The sequence below is a fragment of the Pseudopipra pipra genome, chromosome 3, assembly GCF_036250125.1.
Source record: "Pseudopipra pipra isolate bDixPip1 chromosome 3, bDixPip1.hap1, whole genome shotgun sequence".
In the NCBI taxonomy this organism is placed as follows: domain Eukaryota; kingdom Metazoa; phylum Chordata; class Aves; order Passeriformes; family Pipridae; genus Pseudopipra; species Pseudopipra pipra.
In genome coordinates, this window is record NC_087551.1 from 4,028,505 (window position 1) to 4,043,445 (window position 14,941).

A 14,941-nucleotide genomic window follows, 5' to 3' on the forward strand; every position below is an offset into this window, starting at 1 on the left:
TAGACACTTCCTGATGTTTTAAAATGCATTATTTACTTCTGCTTTCTGTTTGCCAGAGCAAGGAGCTGACTCTCCCCACAAACCCTAATTAGACGAGTTACAACGGCTGGAAAAAATAATCACATTTTCAGGCACACAAGCCTTTTCTGTGCAGGTCTGTGTGCCCAAAACTGTTCCAGCTGTATGAGCTGAACTAACAAAGAAGATTACCTGTACCTGAGAGCCTTGTCTGCCTTATGTCCATAGACAGTCCAGGCTGCCACAGCACCACTGCGCGTTTCAACATTCCTGGCACAGCGAGACTTTAAGCTTGGGTTTTACCTCTGGAAGTAACAACATGCTGGAGGCAATTAAAAATATAAAAAAAAAAAATAAAAAGAGGGTGCTTGCCTTCTATTTGTCCCCTTTCAAAACCTCCCCCACCTGAAACTAAAATTACATAAATCCAATTAGGAAGGGAACTAAAAGGGTTTGGATTTTTATACACTCCTCTCAAAGACTGGATTAGCTGCTGCAGCCCAAGCGACTCCCTGCAGGACGCCACTGGTGGACATGGACCCGGCTTGGAGAATTCCTGCTTGCTGCCATGAAAACAAGAGGGTTGTTGCAATGCACACAGCCCCATTATTACTGATTTCCTCCAGCTCCTGGGCAATTTTTGAATTGTTCCTCAATTTTTAAAAAAGTGATTTATGGGTTATAGGGAGAGGAAAAAAGCAAAGGTTTTGCAAATAATCCCTCCTTTTCGTTCCATTTCAGGGCATTAATTGCCCATTGTCTGTAATTGGAAACAAAGTGCATTCCTACTCGGATCACATGCACACAGCTGCCCTGATGTGACTCAGTGTACAATAACCCTCCAGTGTGGTTCTGCAGACTTGCCCGCATTAATAAACATATATGGACTTTGAAATCCATGGAAATCATGTCTAATGGGCACCTTTGGATGAAGAGACCATTTAAGTTCCTGCTTTGGGAATATTCCTCCTCTTTGGAGGCATGCTAATTAAGGCAATGACCTGAAATATCATAAGCATTCCCAAGATGTCACCCTTCTAGTTTAAAGTCAAAGTTTTGAGTAGTATTTTCACTTTCCTATGTCAAGGCAAGCCTCAGAAAATTCCTGTAGAAAGGAAAGGAAGAAACTAAAATAAAGAGACATAAGTGGCCGTTTCTGAAATACAGAGTTTTCCATTTCCCCAGGTTTATCTCTGTTTCTGAGCCCGGTAAATGCAAAAAGGTGAAATGCAACCACATGATTTTATTGGCTTGACAACCAATTTCCCAGGCTATAACCTGCCTTTAGGAAATGTGGCTGAGAAAGCCAGTCCATTAACTTCCCCATTGCTGTGAGCAAGCAGAACAGCAATGGTTCCCACAGACAGAAAGGAAGAAGAATGATTCTTCAACTCCATACCTCAGTTCGGTTTTAAGGAGACTCCCATTTGACTAAAAACCCTGATTTTGATTTTACAGTGGGAACTATTTATAAAGCCCACAGCTAAATCAAACTCTTCCTGTAGTTTCCGAGGAAGTCAAATGAAAACAAGCTATTTTGAGTCAACTTTTCTGGAGAGAAGTAGGTAAAGAGAGGATCAGCAACAGGAAACAGAATCCTTGGAAGGATCCCGGGCATATTTGAAAAGCCTCTTCACACAGGGGGAGTCATTCAAGGGTCTGCAAACCATCTCTGTTAAGCCAAGCTCGAGGATTTTGGCCGAAGCAGTACAGGAGAAACACAAGTCATTTCTTCTGTGAGCAGATTTGTGGGACTGCAAAGCTCTGGTGTGAACAAGAAAAAGGAAGATGTGCTGGGATGGGTGCTGGGACCTGAGGGCAGCAGGTGATAAAATAACTGAGCTACTGAAATCCTGGCTCTGGGCCAGGCGTGGTGACCCACCAGATGCACCACAGCAACAAGCCAAGAGAACGTGAAATAGTTAAAATTTCCAGGGACAGTTGTGTTTAGTTTAAAGCTCACAGCAGCCCTTTAAATGAAGAAATAAAATCCTTCATCTCCAACTGCATATAGACCTAAACATGAAAGTGGTTTGGGGGAACTCATTATTAAAATACAGACCACACAGTAAAGGCTGAAACAACTGAGAAGGTATTTTTGTTTCCAATACCAAATTCATTAGAGATATTTCTTTCACTTACAGGAACACCACCCTTTCTAGGTATTGTATGGAAAAACAGCACCATGGCAGCCCCTCCTGCATCCCTCAACCATCATAAGGATTACAGACAAACATGCATGAAACATCTACTGAAGCCCAACCTCCCTTTAAAAAGAATATAAAAATTAATTTATGCTCCATACCATGTCCTGATTATTGTAAACTCCAACAGAGAAGATTTTTTTTTTGTTTAAAAAGTAAACAAAAACTGGCATGCTGCAAGAAAAGTGATTGCCTCAATAGAGAAGTGCCCATTTATGTCATCCCACAATTATTTCGAGCACTACAGTTGAGGTTAGTCCCTCCAAGGCATGTACAAATTGCAAATACACACAAATAATAATGCTCATACTTTTGGAAAATGTGAAACCCTTTGTTTTGGAAAGGTTGTTCCTATTATTTGTGGCTTGCAACTGTCATCATTATTCAAGCCTTGTCTTCTTTCATGATTGTTCTGCAGCTACTGGGTGCTTGAGAACTTCCCCAAAATTAATATACTTCAAAGAACCAGACATTTTGTATATGGCTTAATTACAGCCTATATAATTAAGTTTTAAAATGATAAAAACTCTTCTGTGCCATAAGTGTACTCAGACTTCTGCTCACAGGCAAGCTACTACATATCATCCGACAGAGCGAAGGGCCAAGAAATTCCATTTCATTAATTGTTTCCTCCAAATCCGAAATGTAATTACATATTTTCCAGGGACCTTTGACATTTTCACACTGTGGCTTGGAATCTGATCATACCCTGAAGTAAACTGCCTGGCTGGTCACAGAATTAACAAAAGATGGCTAGAGAGGTAAACCTGGCCTTTTGCAGACTGCGGAGAGCAGAGGAGTGAGCTGCGTGGGTTTGGGTCAGGTTTTGGCACCAGAACCTTGCAAGGAACGAGGAGGAAATGATGAGCTGAACTGTTGTCTCAAGGAATTGCCTTCAGAGTGGTCAGAGAAAGCACTGGGAGAGAGAGAGACGAGTCTCTCTTTGCCGCAGCCATGGCTGGTTCACACAGGAGCTAAAGGAATTCTTGAACTTTTCCTCACCCTCAGTTTTGGGCCCCCCATGTGCCTGGACTCTCTTTTTGAGCACAAAGCCCAGCCTGGGTGAGCTGATAGATGTGAGCCATACAGATGTAGTGCTCCAACACTTGATTCCTCCGAGAAACATCCCAGAAGGTGGGTTGCTGCTGGGAACTGGCCCCATGGGCCAGCGTTGCCATCCTCATTCAGGGTGGGTATGTCCTCGGGTCCGTCAGAAGCCACAGTGATTTTATTAATAAGTTTTTACTAATGACTAAACACAAATGTACTCACTGGGTAGGGATTCACAGACTCTCATCCAGCCCACCATCGGTGTCCCATGAGTGTGATGTGCACACACACAGGGTACACATGTGTCAGCAAATAACTAGCTCGCTTACTTTCTTGTAGAGCACATTAGACCTCGGTGCAATCAGCCTTAAACTTCTGCAAATGCTAAATTCACATTAAAATTCAATTTTTAACGTAACACCATGTGGGTTTTTTTAATCTCAGAATGCTTTTTTCTGTGTTGCTTTGGATGCCTCGACTCCTAGACAAAACATATTTCTTCAAAATGTTGTTCTGTTTCCCCTCAGTCTCAGGAACGGGAGAGCAGCACCTTATTAGAAACAAAATCGATGAGTCTCCATGAATCATTACTTGGAGTTTGGAAAGGAAAAAAGAAATTTGGCAAGCCTTTAGTCGGTAATATGTGCTTCTAAAACCTACCCTTTGAAAGGGCCAAGTTATTACACTGTGAAAAGTAGTTACTCAGCACGTGCTGTAACTTTTCATAGGGATTTTTAGGCCAAATTTAAAGAGTGCTAATGATTTTGAATGCCAGACTTGAGACCCTACAGCAGGATGAGGTTTTAACAAGACTTGAACAACTGCCTTCCCTCCCCCAGGTCGTGCCTCTTTAAAGAGCTGGATTTTTGGTGCCTTAAAATTAAAGTACCCCACATCTCCAGGCATGGAAAGTCTTGGCCTTCATATCCTTTTCAGTACATAGAGAGTAAACTCCCACTCAAGGCAGTGGGAAAGCTCCTGGCATTCACCAAAATATGCTGGCATACTGGGAACATCATTTATTACTAGGAATAAGGAGAAACCACACTGCAAGCGCCTTGTTCAGCAGTGTGAGTGTGCACAGTGACAGGGCACATCAGCTCCTTTCAGACTGCAAAGTGCTGGTACTGGGAGCAATCTCGCCATGGAAACTTGGAGCTAATTTATTCTGCTCCTCAATTACCCTCCCAACTCACCTATCGCTAAGGGGAAGCCTTTTGGAAGGTTCTCTGACAGTGGCTTATTCCAAATGCTTTGGAAGATGGCATAACCCCAGGGTGATGTGTGGTAAGGGCCAGCACCTACTACTTATTCCTCTTATTTATTTCAATAAATAATTAAAAATACTTGCGAAGGCAGACTAGAGATAACATGTAATTAATTAGATCATAATTCCTGGAGCTTGCCAAATATCATAGACAGGTGTTATTGTGGGGAGAGCAAGGAAGTTGAACCTGATTCCTCCACTTCCAGTGCTCTGGCTTAGGGCAAGCCTGCAAAGCTGGAGCCCTGCAGTGAAGTGGGCAGGCAAGAAATCCCAATTTAGGAACCCCCCAAGAACCCCAGTGCACACCCAGCCAGCCACCGGCTCCGAGCCCCTGAACTGCCGCCAGGTCCCCCGTCAGCCACCTGGTTCCCCAGGGATGCGGCTCCGCTGCAACCCGAACCCTTCTTTAACATTTCCCAGAGAAAGGAGAGATGAAAACAAAAGGATCATTTACTTCCTCTAATTGAGAAACAAGATAGGAAGACAGATAAGCCAAGGAAAATTGGCACAGTTCCACAGACTTCAACTGATCCTAGAGAGCAGGGTGACGAGCACGGCATAAAGAATACGAGTGTGCTACTGTTACTGCCTTATGACAGCAATACCAGGCTGCCACCTCACGTGTTTCATCTTGGGATATAAAACCACTTTATAAGGGAGGTCGCTATCACTGAAATGAAGCCGCACCAGTTTACCCAGAAGGAACTGCCCCAACACTTTTTTTCCTTGTCATTCACAATCGGATTTTTTTCCTTGCTAGGACAAAAATAATACAGTGCTAGTTGTTGCCAAATATCCACTTTTGAAACTCAGGCCCAGTCATTTTTAGCTAAGCAAACTTGGCACAAAACAAGTGTTGCCTATGGACAGAGTTTATAATGTGGGAAGTTTGCCAAGATCCTATTGCAGCCTACTTTGAGGTCTGGTGCTTTACCTTCTCACCCTACAACAAAGATTAAATAGTCTTTTAACAAGGAAAAAAGAAAAGAACACCTGATACTATTTTTCTTTTCCCTCCTTAGGAATTATAGTCCACGGGAGATCAATTTCAGTAATGCCATGAGCAAAAACATGACTTTGCCTGAAGCCAGCAGTACTTCTCCAGGCTGTGATTATTTATGTGCAACACGCATGTAAACACACATGCACACACAATCAGCTTTAACAGGAGCCTGGTAGAAAAGCTCTGGTTTAAAGGCACAAAGAAAAATATGCTGTTAAAAAAAAAAAAAAAGACAAATAAATGCTGTCAAATAATGCAAAGCCACAGGGACTATCCTTTTAGAAAGACACTCAGCAGCCCCACGGTGCTGCACGTGACTCAAAAAGAGTGAGATGGGGACGTTCCCCTAGACCAGCCCTCCTCCTTTGCCTCTCAGAAAGAATAGCTTAGACAAGAGGAGAGGGTGTGGGTGGGAGGGAACCACGGAAAGATTGATGCAAATTCATTTTTAAAAGCCAGACAGATGAAAATAATTTTCACAGCCCCACAGCTGTTCTATGGATTTTTTTTTTCTGGCCCAAGCCTGAGCAAAACATGGTGCAGATAACAGCCCAAACTTTGGGCAGATCAATGCTGCAGAATCAAGAGAGCCCCACCATTCCCTCCCTTCCTGGCAGAGGGTGCTCCCTGGCAGATGAGCATCTCTCCTCTCTCACAGTCCTTTTCCTCCATCTGACAGCCACGTTCAGCACGTTGCCCTTTGCCCATCGCTCTCCACTTCACACCTGGTCCCCAGGTGCCCTGGAGAGGACGGGCAGCATCACTCCAGGCATTCCCCAGCTCCCTGCCAGCACCTTTCAGCACAAAACACGTAGGGGAAATAAAACCAAGAGAGGGAACAGACACAAGTCCCAACACTGCACTCTTCAAGGCGCTGCTGCCAAGCCTCGGACCACAGGACTGACAGACGGACTTACAGCTGCATTTATCCCAGTTATTTTCCTATAAACCAGCCCTGCCAACAGCCAGCCAGCGCTTTCTGCAGCTGCCACTGCACTTTGTGGAGTAAGATCTTACACTGGTTTTTAAAGGCTACAAAAATCTCTCTGTTTTGGAGCCAGACAACACATGTTCAGGAACTTACTGTTGTGCTCCATGCCCTGGTGCCTGGTAGAACTGCCTTTTCCAACACAGGGAAAGCAGGAGTGCTGTGGGCACACCAGCTCCCTGTGGGCACCTTCTGGCCAAAGACAAGGCCCAGTACAAAGTGATGGTGTCGCTCTGCATCGGTCCCAAGGATTGTCCCCTTGAAGTCAGACTGAGCCCAGCCCTCATCCTCACCAGGCTCCGGGAATGGCCTCAAAGAAATGATGGAGAATATAAAACGCTACCATGCTTTCAAGAGTCCAAGCTGGCACCTTTGCCTGCCTAGATGTTCTTAAGTGGAGCTGAAAACCTTGCTCTGAATGTTTTCTCTGGGACTGTTTCATTAAATGAAAGTGTTCAAAACTGCTTTTATAGAAACTGCTGAGGCTCCGAAAGCAATACCTCGAGCAGACACAAGCAGGGCGACTGGACAGCAAACCACTAAAGGCAACACCAAATGGGACTGACCATGAATGCTAAGCCTTCAGGCAGGCTTAGGCACCTGGGCTCAGCAGCTCCCATTCCTCTATATATTTAACCCCAAAACACACCTGAACCCCCTGGCACAGGGAACAAGAGGCCTGGAAGGGCTCCCTGTCCTCGGGGCAGTGCCCTCAGCACGGGGCTATCACACTGCATGTTGTTTACACAATGGCACAATATAAAATCCATTTGGAACCAGGGCTCACTCTCTGCTATTAAAGAATCCATCAGTGAATTTCATTTTTTATTGGTTCACTTACAGAACTCACAGCGGTGTGTTGTGTTTATTTTTCCAGAGCACCAATAAAAACCTTTTTTGATTAAAAAAAATGGAGAGAGGGGAAAAGAGAGAAAGAAAGAAAAAGGAAGAAATGAAAAGCTGACCTGGTATAACCCAGGCGAGCGCTGAACCTCAGCAGCGCTGGATGGAATGAGCCAACTGCTGAGCAAACGCTCGGCTGTGGCCGTAACCAGCAACAATCGAAACCTGTTTATGGCAGAATTTTGGCTTTATAAAAACAAGCACAGTCGAGTCCTGCTATATTAAACCAGGTTTTGTCACAGACCGACCGCTGAAGATGCAGAGCAGACGCAAAGCCCTAGGAGTCAAGTATATGGGCCCAATCCTGCTGGATGCAGACAGCATGGATGGCTCCAGGTATTTATGGTGCTCCATTCCCATGTTGCCCCAGAAATTTTAAATAATCTATGCTTGGTGTTTCTTTAGACTTTTTTTTTTCTTTCTTTTCTCATTCAAAGGCATACATATTCCTCAAAACCAGCTGCCTTTGGCATGTATGACCCACAGGCCTATCTGGCCTTTCTTCAAACTTTCTTCTGAATAAGAAATAAAATTTGCATCTTTAAAGCAAAAACAGATCTGAACCCAATTTCCTGAATATGAATTCTATATTTAACAGAACTAGTAAATTTTATTATTTTTTAAACAGGTTAGTTCCGGTCTTTGCCATCAATTATTTCTCAAAACATAAATTTTGTTTAACTGCACGTTTAAAGAACAAGCAATTAAAAAGGAAACAACTTGCTTTAAACAGACTTGATTTTTCCCAGCTTGGTTAAGAGAATTCATATTCAAAATGTCAGGTAAAATTTACATATAGTTCTTATTTTTTTTTTGTAATCCACCTTAGAAAAAGTAAGAAAAAAATCCTAAAAATCCTATTTTATAAGTTTGACAGATATTACACTAGTTTGTGTCTGGGGAAACCACAGGGCCCGGAGCAGGGGAATGGCCGCCATTTTGTGGAATGGGCGCCATTTTGACTCTAGGGAAACCACAGTGCCCAGAGTAGGGGAATGGCCGCCATTTTGTGGAATGGGCGCCATTTTGTGTCTGGAGAAACCACAGGGCACAGAGCTGGGAACGGCCGCCATTTTGTGAAATGGGCACCATTTTGAGCCTAGGGAAACCACAGGGCTCAGAGCAGGGGAATGGCCACCATTTTGTGGAATGGGCGCCATTTTGAGGAACGGCCACCATTGTTACCTATTACACCTTGTAGAACGTTAGTGAACTGCTCACTTCGGTTATTCTCTATTAGTTACTAGGCTGGCCACCACAGGACTACGAAGCAGCTTCACAGTACCATGCGCATGGGGTTTTGGTATGAATTCTATGGACATTAATAAACCAGAAACATCTCTCTGGGCAAGAACCAAGGCAGAGAGTGCCCGACTGGAACAGCTGTCCAGAACTGTAAAGAATATTTGCACTCACTCAATTTGTCATCTTCGCTTATCTTTAGAGGACGACAAATCTTGCTAAAAACCAGCTTACATGTAGCTAAACCTCTTGGAGGCTTTTAAGAGTCTTCACTCTGAGGCTTGTCTAACTTGGAAAACAAATCTTCCAGTTATCATGGGACAGGTACTTATCGATACCTGCATGGGTGGATACTGATAGTGCCTTTATCGCATTCAGCTTAATCCTCTTGGGAAACAAGCCATTAAATGATCCACAGAAGGCAGCTCAGCAGGAGCATCCACTCTGGGCAGTACCAGGCTTTGCATTCATATCCCAGCTCCCTCTCCCACCACTCAAGTCCTTGGCCTTCAGATAAGGGGGTGTCAACCAAGTGGGAAGTTTATCCTATCAAAACCTCCAAACTCTTGGGAAAAAAAAAAAAAAAAATCAAACTGTGTAAGAGCTGGAGCCTGTGTTTTCTTTCCCCCTTCTTGTGGGTGGGAAAAAAAAAACAGCCTACAGATATAACACAGTGCTGGAAACCTTTGGGTATTAAAACATGATAGGCTGTATTTCAGCAGGGATTTGGACAGGCCTCACAGGGGGAGTAATCCCCTCAGGGAAGGAGGAATGCCTCCCTCGCCATCACTAAATTACCTTGGCACTTTTCTTGCTTTCTTCTATCACTGTGAGCTTTCACTCGAATGTGTGCAGAGAAAGCAGCAAAATCAAATTACTACTTTTGCAGAGGCCTTTTTCTTTCCGCCCTGTCGGCAGAACAAATCTTACACAGACACAGGAAAACTGTTATGGTAAGCTTGTTCCCAGGACAGGAATAAGTCCTCTCCCATCCTCATTAACATTGTACAAAGTATTTCAGGCTTGCAAGTGCTACAGGATAGGCTTGACAGACATGACTGTTGACCCGAAATATTAGCGAGGATTGGAAAACAACCGGCTGAAGCTTTCTGAACACAACCATCAGCGTGACTGCCAAGGAAAGCACCAGCACCCGTTACTTCATGAACCAACATGTGATTTGCAGAAACACTTACACAGCTTAAAAAGTCTAAATCCTGTTTTCAAAGGAGCTTAGTCACCGCAAAGTGATTTCGGTATCTCAGTACATCCAGGGGCTGGCCCTTGGAAGTGCAACTTTCCGTGGCAATGAGTCGTTGATTATGAATTTCACAGAGGGAAATTCCTGCTACACAGCTATTGCAGGAGAACTAAAGCTCCTCTAAAATACATGTCCTCCAGCACAAGGCCTACACCTCCACTCTGGCACCTGGGCAGAGTGAGCTGAAACTGCAGCAACACGAACCTGATAGGAACTGTGAAGGTGGGAAATGCAGAGATCCCAAACAGAGACCAGGCAGAATGATCACCTCAGGATGTGGGTAATTTATTGCACATGCACAAAACAATTAACATACAAATTCTTTGCCCATGAAAAAACCACAAGTCACCACCCCCAGACTGAGCTTGCATACAAAACTGTATAAAGAAATCGGGTATTCATGTAACACAGGAAAATTATTGATTCAATTCAACAAACAGTCCCAGAGAGAATGAGATGCTCGGGGTCCACACTGGTTAAATAAAATCAGTTTCCTTGCATTTTGTTCAAGTCATTCAAAAGGGATGCACTGTGTTAGACCTGCCCTGGGAGACTTGCTCTAATATGGAATCCACATGTTGTTTTAAGGCAACTATTTTCAGAAAGGCTGTTGCCACAGTTAAAACACTAGTTTTGTGCAAGAGACCTACTCCTGAGCCCCTACCATTTTCCAGTTCCTTGCCATTATAATTCAGAGAAATTAACTGCTGAAATCCTTTGCTGGGAATGGGAAGAGCTCCTGTGCCAACATCCTAGCAAAGATCAACATAGCTTACTTACACCCTGGAAGAAAGGATAATGAATTCCAATCAGTGCTGTAAGTAACAGAAATGCAGGAGAAATTCGTGTCCTTTTCAGTAAAGGACTTAACATATTAGTGCAGAGCACGGGCAAGTAGAAAAATGGAATTGAAAAGGTAAACCCAAAACGCTTGGATTCTAAAGTCTAAACCAGCTCTGAAAGGGAAAATGGTAAGGAAAATTGCTAATAACCACAAATCAAGCTGCAAGCCAAGCCCTTTGTCATTTAAAAGCCTTAGATCGGTGGTTGGAGTGGCATTATTTGAATTTAATGGGCACACAGTAAAGGGCTGTTTAATTAAGCATTGAAAAACTTGATGTGACCGTTTAAAATACCCTTCAATCTACCATTTGCTATAACCTACATTAATAGCATGAGCTTGCTGGAAATGCTCCACTGGGAGAAATTTTGGAGTGAGGAAAGCTCAAAAACTTTCTCCATGAAAATTTCCGTTTTGTTAACTCTAAAAACCATGGAAAAACACCTTAAAGCAAAATATTTCATTTAAATCAGTTCAGTAGTAATGGAAAAACCCCACACAGGTATGTTCACGTATGATGATGTATAGCCTGATGCAAATCTAAGTTCTGATCACTAAAACCTTGAATTTATTTTATTTTTTCTATGAGCTGGCCTCTTTGCTTGGACTACCCAGAAAGCAGCACTGAAATCCTCCTACCTTGTGCCATTTGGAAGATGTCTGGAGGAATGTGCCTCTTGTTCAATGGTAGCTTCTCATTCTCACTCATACTTGAACAAGCAGCTGCCAAAACAAGCAGAAAAAACCCAAACAACTCTAAGAGATGGCAGTGGACAACTTTAAACATTAATGGAACGATAATGTGAGACAACCAGATTAGTTCAAGGCTTCTTTTTTCCACTCTCAATAGAAACAGCAGGTCAGAAAGTCAGCTAAGATCATACTGATGGTCTACTCAGCTATGGCACAGATTTGTTCAATATGAGCATTGTGGCTTCCTAATCCAAGGAAGAGTATTATTTCCAAAATGTGAAAGCATTGTCTTCATATATAACACCAGCTGAGCAGACTAGTGAACTCATTCCTGCTTACCAATTCATCTTTATTTGGTTTTCCACTGTGAGATTAGATCATGCAGGAAAAGTCCACCAAATAATACTGTAAAAAGAGATGAACTCACACAAGATTTTTGTCGGTCATTAAAAAAGCGCCTTCTGTCAAACTACTGGAAATTAATTAACTTTGAATACTCAAATACATAAACATTTCTGCAAAAACACTTCAGGATGAAAAAATTATTTATTGTGCCCTCCAGGGAAATGTACCTTGTCAATCCCTTGTCACTAAATCACTTGCTAACAGCTATGGCGTGAGGTAAATCAGCGTTTCAGCCTGATGAGTTTAAAGACCCTGGTGCCTAATGAATTCTCCTATTCATTCTGGAGGTTACATCTGTGCCCAAGCTCTCTTTTAACAACCCGGTGCTGAAAAGATCTGATGTAATTTTACTATTTACTAAACAGGTGTCTGCAATTGTATCCAATGATGTCAGGCTGCTTGCTTGGAACTCACTTTCGGACAGCTATCCGAGCTGGTGCTCTGGGATCATAAAAAGGTTGTTCCCTGGGCAGCTACAGCCTCCAGTGCACCCCGCTCAGTAATAGCGAGGGCTAATTAATGCCACTTGGACAGGAGGAAGGACCAGGGATACTTCATAACCTGATGGGGTTAGTTCTGTAAACCCCACTAATCAGGGCATCTGCTGAGCTCTCGGGTTTGCTCCCCAGGAAAGCTCTTTGCTCACATGACTGAGCAGCCCAGCAAGTGCTCCGCCCTGGGTGTTCCCTCCCCACTGGAACACCTGGGGATACACCAAGGGACATGGTGCTTAGTGGAGCTGCACCACTGAAAGAGCAAATTGGCACCGTGTCTTCCTCATCCTACTGGGTGATCCATCTTCCTCACTGAGGGTGAGAAGCCCAAGTGATATTTTCCTTTAAGAGACAACATAATAGCTCCCAGCGTGGCAGTGCTTCGCTGGCATCAACTAACCCAAGGCTCCCTGGATGATTTCCCAGTCACCTCGAGTCATCCAGAGGCTGAGGGCGGCCCTGTGACCCCCCTCCCAGGCAGGCTGATGCAGAGCACTGGGCTGGGCTGCTGATCCTCTCCCTTAAGAGCTCCAAGAGCCTCTCTGGGAAGCACCTGCTGCGGGTATGTTCAATATGGAGCCTTCGGAACGTCACTGTCTCCAGCCCAGGGAATGGGTGGGCACAGCACTAACGGTCTCTGTGTCACAACCCTTATAATACCCACACAAACCCACTCTGGACCTCAGCTCCAGCTGCTGGCAGGGCACTGAGCACAGCCCAGGCAACACCCAGCTCGGCAGGAAAGAAATAATATATTGGGCAGTCAGGATTTCATTTCAGGAATGTCTTAATTTCATTGAGAAATGGTATTTGGTGTTAACAACATGGTATTTTAATCGTTTAATGCTCAGTTACTCATGCAGCATTGAGCTGTTGGGGGTTTCCAAAGGTTTTGTAATACTGCTCCCTTGGCATGAGGGAAATTTGAGGCAAAAACAAAAAAAAAGAGGCAGGAATGACAGATCTGGGTGAACAGTGATGCTTGGCCCCCACACAACCTGAGGGTCTTCAGCCCATCTAGCTAATTACCCCCATAAACTAAATTATCCTAATTAGGTTATAGAATATTCCTGATTTTAGACAGAAAATATATTGCTTAACTAAAGGAAATCTTTCACAGAAAAAGTATTTAAAAAATTCTATAACACAAAGAAGATTTTAGCTGAAAACTTTCCCATTTCAGCTCCACACTGAAAAAATTCCAGGGTAGACTAAAAATGTTTAGTCTTTAATGTTAAATTTTCCATGGAAAAAAAAGAGAAAATTTTCCCAGATATGTTAATAAGCAACAAGCTGAATTTCTCCCTGTTGGAGACATGTTCATTTGACTATATAATTTTGGGCACTAATTTAGCATTCATACACCTGGAGTTTTAATGGGAAATTGCTTATTTTCATCAGACCAGTAAAACAGCATCAAAACCCTGCACGGGCATTTCTGCAGATATAAAATCATCCTAATTTGTTCAGTTGAACTCGTAAATTAAAAGCAACATGACACAACATTTGAACTCAAATCCAACCAAACTTGCTACTAGTTGTGAGACCTCCATGTGGACGGTCTTCCTTGGCCCTAGGAAATGCTGAGGTGGGTTTAACACATTTTCCAAAACTCAAAATATTAAATCGCACATTTCAGACCCAACGAGCTCCTAAGCCTGGAAGTTTGTGTCTATTTTTTCCAGCTCTGTTGGTTGCAATTTAAGCAAACACGTTACCAAGGTTCATATCTTGCTGCAGAAAAGGAGTGTTGAATCAGTACATTTGATTTTGCTTCGCAGAACCTGGTTCCTGACAATTTTTGAAGCCGTGGATGTAAAACAGTAAATTTCAGTGTTTTGTTTGCTTCAACAGAACATTTTCTGCTCTGCAAAAACTAATTTTCCAGGTCTGAGCCTACGTGTTTTTTTAGATTTTTTCTCCCTGCTCAGTTTTTTTACTGGGTATTTAGCTCTTCCTTCCTTAATGGGAATTTAACCAGACCCAGCTGACAAGTGCTCAGTGAAGTGACCAAGCAGCACCTGAAGGAGATGGGATGTAACATCCACATAAAATGCCTGAGCACAATCACTGTTATTAAAAGGATAACCAAATGAATTCATAATGATGGGACACTCATTTCAAAGTGTTTCCATAGCTGTTACACATCAGGAAAAATAGGGAAGTTACCTCATTTTCTCCTATCCTAAATAACCTCATAAACTCACCAAAGAAATTAATTAGCCAATATTTCTTGAAAATTCATAACAAAGTTTCCATTTTTCCGTCAGATAATTCCTTAGTGCATTCTGGTTTTTAACTTCCTTCGAGTCTGGATCATTTTGATGTGTGAACAGACATTTTGTGTTTCCATGGGTTATTTCCACAGGTTCAAATATCTTCTGTAATCGACATTTTCCTGCTTACAAAGGCTGTCAAACTTGAAAGTAGCAGTTGATTGATAAAACATGGATTTTGTCTGTAACTTAACTTCATTGTTAGGGCTTATTGCTCAAGCTCTGAATAACTTCTCTTCAAAGTGACTTGCATTCAGGGGTTTTGGGATTTTTGGTTTGGTTTTTGCTTTTTAACC